At 36.1% G+C, this 7,436-nt stretch overlaps 2 long non-coding RNA genes across 3 annotated transcripts in view; one reads left to right on the top strand and one right to left on the bottom strand.

The window, feature by feature from the left end:
* LOC106871824 (uncharacterized) overlaps positions 1–5,154 on the bottom strand; it is a 7,002-nt gene extending 1,848 nt beyond the window's left edge. Inside the window, exons 1-4 of one of the 2 annotated variants that reach the window (XR_001409701.2) lie at positions 4,902–5,154; positions 3,249–4,117; positions 2,634–2,712; positions 1,202–1,325 (exon numbers count right to left, since the gene is read on the bottom strand). This is a non-coding gene — a long non-coding RNA (uncharacterized LOC106871824). Of the gene's footprint in view, positions 1–1,201; positions 1,326–2,633; positions 2,713–3,248; positions 4,118–4,388; positions 4,466–4,901 lie in introns of those variants that run through there. The other variant, XR_008263919.1, reaches the window with a different exon arrangement.
* The window catches only part of LOC106871825 (uncharacterized), an 89,448-nt gene continuing 85,403 nt past the window's right edge, over positions 3,392–7,436 (top strand). Inside the window, exon 1 of the long non-coding RNA XR_001409702.2 lies at positions 3,392–3,471. This is a non-coding gene — a long non-coding RNA (uncharacterized LOC106871825). The remainder of the gene's footprint in view (positions 3,472–7,436) is intronic.

The raw sequence follows: 7,436 nt of genomic DNA, 5'->3' as shown, positions 1-7,436 counted from the left end.
TTTAAATTTGCTTTAACTCTAACCCTAACCCTAGGGTTAGGGTTAGGGTTAGGGTTAGGGTTAATTGTTTCAGAATCGTTTGTTTATGTAGTCGGCACTTAATGTATATCGGCTGAATGGACGTCAGTGATTGGTTGAAATTACAGAAATACGACAACTTTAACATGGAATAATTTATGGATTTTTTTTTTTTTTTTAAGAAGACTAAGAGAAAAAGATGTTTTATATGACACATTCTACCAGTGTTCCAAGTTTCAAAGTGTTTCGTTAATGAAAAATGTGGCCCCCGTTTTAAAAAAGATCCAGAATTTCAAATAGATATCTTACATGTTTCTCCTACATGTACAATTTTGTAACTCCTATTAGTAAATGTAATGGTGAATTTTTTTTCCAACCTCCTGTTTTGATATTTACTGTGCAAAAAATATTTTGCAGTATTTTTCAACTCTTATGCATTCCTCCCACAAATATGACATCTACATACAATTTTGGAGTACTGAATAAGCAGATGTACATTAAGAAAGCACAACCTGAATTATAATCCTATCTATGTGTGTGCATGTTTGACCCCCACCATCACTTGAGTAGTGTCGGTTTGTTTATGTTCCCTTAGCCTAGCAGTTTGACAAATCATTAGTACCAGACTTTAAAAATAAGTATCAGGAGTCAATTTGTTCGACTAAGCCCTTCAAGTAGTGCCCCAGTCCAATGACAAACAAGTAAAAGTTAAATAAAAGATAAAACAAAGGCTGATTGTAACATTTGTGTGTACATTGGAAATAACGGGCATAAAAATTTTCTGCGGAGTGGTGTCAACTTTAAGGTTGTTCCGGGTGAAATTTATAGTTTAGCGTATGTGAAATGACCTCTTCATTGAAGGTTTCTAGATAAACAGAAATACCTAATAAAATCAATATGTATCATCTTTCTTACTGTTTCTTTTGTCTCTTCATTGATTGTATGTTTTTATTATTTTTCTTTAATTTGTTATATTAATATATTTGTCTGCATGTGTTTATTTTATGCGTATTTCAGTATTATGCATACCTGTCATGTATTTGTGTACATCATTAATATGTGTGTGTGTGAAAAGGGGGCGTGTCTCCAAAATTTCAAAGTTGAGTAACGTTTTCATGCTTGGATTTGTAAACTATACAAATAACACTGGTCTACAAAGAATTTGTCTGAAGAAAAAGAATACCTGTATCTTATATGTTTTTGCATGCAGAATTCAAAAGTTATTTCAAATTATCTGTAGTAAATTCACATATTCCATTCACTTTCATAATGCCAGGAAACTGTATAAACATTGCAAACAACTTTTGCTATATATGAAAAATATGTAAAATATTAAGACAATTGACAAAAAATATTTAGAATAAAATTCTAATTGATAAATATAAATTTTTACTAAAACAAAACACACGGCTGAAGTAAATCTCGTGGTGTGAAGAATCAACACAACATGAGGGTGAAACAACACAACGTGCGTTTGTCATGGTAACAAGCTGTTAATGCCTCGCTGTCTATTGATTGGCTAAAATAACCCAAATTTCCCAACTTTAATTCCAAATAACATCAGATTCTTTAATTTACGAGATAAAGTAATTGGTTGATCGTAATCAAAATTCAGAGTTGCATCGATACGCCAAAACTGAAAGCAATCTGAGCAAAATTAAAGGGGCTCATTTTGCGAGTGAAAAAGACTAGATACAGGGGTTGTCCCAAGACATGCTCAGAGGGAAATTAAAATTCAAAAAGAAATGAATTAAAGAAACAGAGTGGCTTAACATTTTTATATTTGTATGAATTCTCGTGTGTAGAATACAAATTCGCAAAATGTTTCTGAAAATTCGAAAAATAAAACTGGGTTATATGGGCATAATTCCGCTCTTTTATCATAGAATGTACAGCCATTGTTGGTATAGCAAAAGAGTGCGAAATTAAAATGTAAAAAAATAAAATCAAAGTTGTTGGGTGTCAAAAATACAAAGTAAATTAAGTGGGGTACAAAACTACTAGCACCGAAAAACTAAACAGTGGATAGGACAGTGGTTCCCAACCTGTGATCCGCAAGGATAGTACTGGGGATCCGTGAACTAAATTCAAAATTTCATATAAGCATATTAAAAGGAGTCCGAGGGAAAACTCATTTAAATAAAAGGGGTCCTTGGTAGTGAAAAGGTTGGGAACCACTGGTGTAGGATAAGCCTTTGAACTTTGAGGCGGGTTTGTTTGAATTCCTTTGGAGAGGACATTATTAAATCTATAGAATTTCTGAAGATGTTTTAATATTTACATTTGCTTTGCTAAAAAAAAAAAAATCGAACATTTTTCAATGGGCTGTATATATTCAATTAGTAACAATATAGACAGAAAACACAGGCTAGAAGTTTTAAACAATCATTTCTCCTAAAAAATGTCCCGCTTGCTTTTCAGGTTACAATTTGATTCCTTCTATCTATTTATATCCGAGAATCCACTTTAAAGTCACATCCTACTAAACAGACCATCCTTAATCTCGAATATTTCCGTCCAATTTCTTATGTGGTGTCGTAAAGAAACAAAGCTGAAAGTCATTAACAGTGGGCGACCGACATATTAATATACTGCATTAAAAATAGCAAACTTACCATAAGACATTTAACTGACACCAATCCCATTAGTTTTATTTGATTGTCAGGTGACTTGATCAGAGATGGTGTACCGAAACTGAAACAGTCATGTTAAAAACATTAAAAAAAACACATATAGCATTGTATTTTATTGTGTATAGTCTCAAAAGTTACGTTATAATAACAGAACCCAGGGAAAATGTCACAAGTAAACAAAACTAGTTTAATGTTTTTATTTTGTTTCTTATTTTACATAAGATTGTATATAAGTGACTATTTTCAAACACTTATGTCATGAATTGTGTTGTCATTGTGTATGTCTTGGTACTAAACTTGAATATTTAATTCCTATAACTATTATTGATAGAATTTAAAGGAAATAGACATTTTTTTCGTGTGACTTTATTCCCGTTTACCATAATTCCTCCTGGTCGACTTGATCCATGCTTATTTTACTTCCCTTGAATTCATGAACGTCACAAATTGCCCCAAGTAATATGCGACCTTTGTGCTTACGTAATTAAATACTGAGACAAATAAAAATTTCCTCTTATTTTTATATCTTTTAATAAAAATTGTCAGAATAAAGTGAGCATGAGTGAACATGAGAAAACAGCTAAAGAAAAACCTTACCGTTTCCGTGAAAATAGCAATTAGCATAAATATTACTCTACGGGTAGATATCGATCAAATTATTTCTCCTTAAGTCATTTAAGTTCAAAACTTGCAAGTATAACTGTCCCAAGCGAACACTTAAAACATTTGACTAAATATTACAAAAATATTTGAAAAATTTGGAACGCCGCATATTTTACATACGGACGGAATCGAGAGCTTTCGAATTGTTCTGTTTTCTGTAAGTATATGTATTCTTTGGCCACTACATGATCAGTTTCACAATGTTCTTCCATCTACACAGTCAGGTGGGAGGACTTAACCGCCTCCAGAGTTGGGGGAAAATATCTCGAGCAGCTGACATGGGAATTTAGGAATATTGAACTCGTGGTCGATGCTGTTGCTTAGCCACAGGTCAGTTCTGATCGATCGATCAGAATTATGATTGAAGACGTTCTAGCTGTGACCATCTGTCTTTTTTTTTCTTCTTTGGAAATCCAGGATATTATCAAGTGTGTCCTTTCTTGAGCTATCAGAGTTAGATTTAAAGGCGATTCAGCTGCTATTTCTAGCAGGTTGATTGACCATGTTCAGGTTTTGTCGGGAAATACCGAAGTAAGGAATAAAGGCGCATCGCCTTGGATTAGAACTCCACGCGAGGACGTGTATGTTAGGGGTATTCGAGATAGAGGTTGTTGCATTTTTAAACTCGACCCAAAAAGGTTGTACTTTTCTTTTTATTCTTCCGTTAAGTATGATGGTAGTGAGGTGAGTACCGATATAATCGACTAATACACTTCTCTTAGCCCAGTTTTCGTGTCTTTATTCTTATGTAAGAAATTGTGGTGTCATATAGTCCGGGTTCCGTTGAAAGTGAAAGTATTTTCCTACAAAACGAAATCATTTAAAAAAAAAACAGATGTAAAAATAATGACTCATACTGTAAAGTATTTAGTGTGTGACATTGTTATTACATTTCTAATTAAAGTATGCAAAACATGACTATTATCTACTCAAATATAGAAGAGAAACTGATTAACAGTAAATACACGAGACATTTTATGCAAAATTATGGTCTTCTTCGACGCATTTGACTTTGTTCTAGTAATGGTAAAAATATGAAGCTCAGTAAAGACCTGCATCATATATATGAGATACCTATGAAGTGTATGAAAAAAGATTGGTAATTTTTCAGATTAACACCCACACGATCTTCACCAGGGTGTTGGGATTAGAGTTTAAGTTCAGGGTTAGGTTTTAGGGTTTGGGTTAGGGAATTCCGACCCTAACCGTAACCCTAAGCCTAAACATTAACCCTAACCCTAACCTCAAAACCCTAACCCTGACCCTAAAACTCTAACCCTAACACCCTAGTGAAGATCGTGCGGGTGTTAATCTGAAAAATTACCAGAAGATTATCTCAAGTAGTCATTACGAATACATCTTTTCAAGGAGAACGATCTCTTTTGCTAGTCACCAAGCTCATGCATTATTGGACGTACACAGCAAGCATTAAATTTTTTTCTTTATTGTCCACAAGGGGCCGACAAAGAGGGGACAAACAAACATATGTGGGGACATAGAACAAATTGGAAAAAAATAAAACGTATGATATAAATGAATGTTAATGAAAATGAGCTACTTGCCCCACCTCCAAGCAGTATCACTTACTTCCTTTTTATCCTTTGACTCCTGAGTTTCTCAAAATGTCTATACCTTAGCTCTTCGTACTGTATGTTGTCTGGTACTCCCTTTATGTCACCGTTTACCTTCCAACACTTAAATCCAGCCTTGTATCTATCTCCTTTTTACGTCGCTCTGACACCAAAACACATGCGTGCCATCCCTCAAAGTTCATTCTTCCCTCCAAATTAACAAACCTTATATCCTTCCATTTTGTCGTTTTGTTCACCAGTTACATGTCCACTCCTTCGTACATCATGCATAACCATATTCATGGGAGGGGGAGTTTGTAAGTTTTACTGTATCTGTGTCTCTTTTTTCTATTTGTTTTGTGTCGGAGGGGAATGGGTGGGTGTGGCGTCTGCGAGGGGGTGGAGGTATGTGTGGGGTGGGTGCGGGTTGGGGTTTCCATTCATCCTGACTTTCTTTCTCTTCCTGGTTTCTTTCTTTTGCCATCTACCACCGTTCTTCATTCATCTTTATTTCCTCTTCCACCTTCTCCAGTTCTTTCCCCGGCTTCCTCCTGGCTTCTCTTAGTCTGTGAAGGGCAGTCCTCTCTAATGTGGTCCTTTTGGCCTCATTTGAAGCAAGGTGGGATTCTGCCCTCCATCCAGACTCTTAACACCGCATCTCCTATGGTGACTGTTTCTGCCACTTTTTCCCAATTTTCTGTTGTACTTTGCACAATTACATCTAATATTTGGCCCTTCCAGTTTGTAGTCTCTGTCATCGTGTCTTGGAGGATGGCCACCACTTTTTCGCTTCCCAGAAGCACAGCCACCGCCAACCAAGCCACATCTATTTCAGGTGAGATTCCCTCCACCCTAACCCTGGAAGTCCTTCTTCCAAGGTACATGGGTAAGAGGACCACTCTTTCTGTCCTTACTGGGGTTACCGAATGTTCTTTAGCCTTTCTTGCCATTTAAAAATGTACTTCTATGGTTCCGTAACGGCTTCCTCTGGCAAGGTATGTTATAGCTTGCCAGACTGACCTCAATGCCTTTTCGACTGTTTTCGGCGATACATTGTCAATCCTTTTCTCTTCCACCGAAAAAACCTTGTATACAATTATTTTTTTCTTCCATGCTTCTCAGTACTCCAAGGGGTGGTGACAACTTTACGTCAGTGAAGAAACTTTTGTGCAGTTTTTCAACCTGCCAGAGATATCAGTCAAATCTCCCTCAAATCATACCTCCTGTGTATTTTCAATTTCAAAAATTATTCTATTTTAGAACCTAAACTATGGTATCCCTTAAGCAGTATGTGGAAATTTGGGCTAGTATTTTTCATTATTGATCTCGTATAATTCCAAGTCTTTGTGATTGAAATCGGATAGGAAGTCTAGTGGATGGCTTGTGCTTTCAATTCAAACATTCAGCTTTAAATCTGACGCGCTGATTTCGGCCCAACTCAGCCACCAACACATCAATTTAACAAGTAGTCCAATTTATCGAACACTTGGGACTGCATAGAATTTTGAACAAATATCTTATACTATGGCCCTGTGTCGTCCCACGCTTTGTGAGTGAAATTGGTAAATGGAAACTGTGTGAAGCCAGATGGATGAACTGTACATGTAATTCAAATGTTCATCCTTATCACATGAGTCACACTGATTTCGGGCCATCTGCCACTTACATGCCAATTTGACGAATAGAGAGTTCAATATACTGAATACTCACTCAGCATTGAAGCCATATTAGATAATGCAGTCGTCATGGCACTCCCTCAGTTACGACGACGAGGGTTCCAGTTGATTCGATCAACGGAACAGCCTGCTCGTGAAATTAAAGTGCAAGTGGCTGAGCACTCTACAGACATGTGTACCCTTAACGTAGTTCTCAAGGACATTCAGCATGACACAGAGTGTGACAAGGCCGGCCCTTTGAAATACAGGTACAACAGAAACAGTGAGAGAAAGTTGTGGTGAAAGAGTACAGCAGTGTTAACCACCACTCCCTGCTGGAACCTCGTGGAGCTTTAGGTGTTTTCGCTCAATAAACACTCACAACACCCGGTCTTGGAATCGAAATCGCGATCCTACGACCATGAGTGCGCTTCAAACCACTGGGCCATTGCGCCTCCACTAAAGTAGTCATAGATATACTTAAAAGGCGATTTTGTTTCTGCTAAAATGTCTTCAATCAAGGGTGACGTGAACTAAAATAGGAATATATTTAAAAATTGTAGTTTCTGTATAAAAGAAATGTTTCAAGCTGTATGAAATTTACCTGTTATTCATTTGAAATCTGACCAGACCATAAAAAGTAATCTACAAGATTCTGATAAAAATGAAACCCTCGGGATAATAAATACTTTGCTAAAATTATCAAGTTACTATAGTGATTATCATGTAATAGTGTGAACGGAAAAGCGTATTATTGAGCAATTATATATCCAAAACATAATAATGTTCTATTCATTAAATACACATATTGTTTGTTCCTAATTACACCAGTTCATAATAATCAATCTATGTCTGACAAAATAGAAGTAATAAGTGTATTTAATTGCCACAGTGAT

Source organism: Octopus bimaculoides, chromosome 4 (genome assembly GCF_001194135.2).
Source record: "Octopus bimaculoides isolate UCB-OBI-ISO-001 chromosome 4, ASM119413v2, whole genome shotgun sequence".
Classification (NCBI taxonomy): Eukaryota; Metazoa; Mollusca; class Cephalopoda; order Octopoda; family Octopodidae; genus Octopus; species Octopus bimaculoides.
Note: the sequence above shows the minus strand (reverse complement) of the source record. Positions and strands in the feature narration are given on the sequence as shown.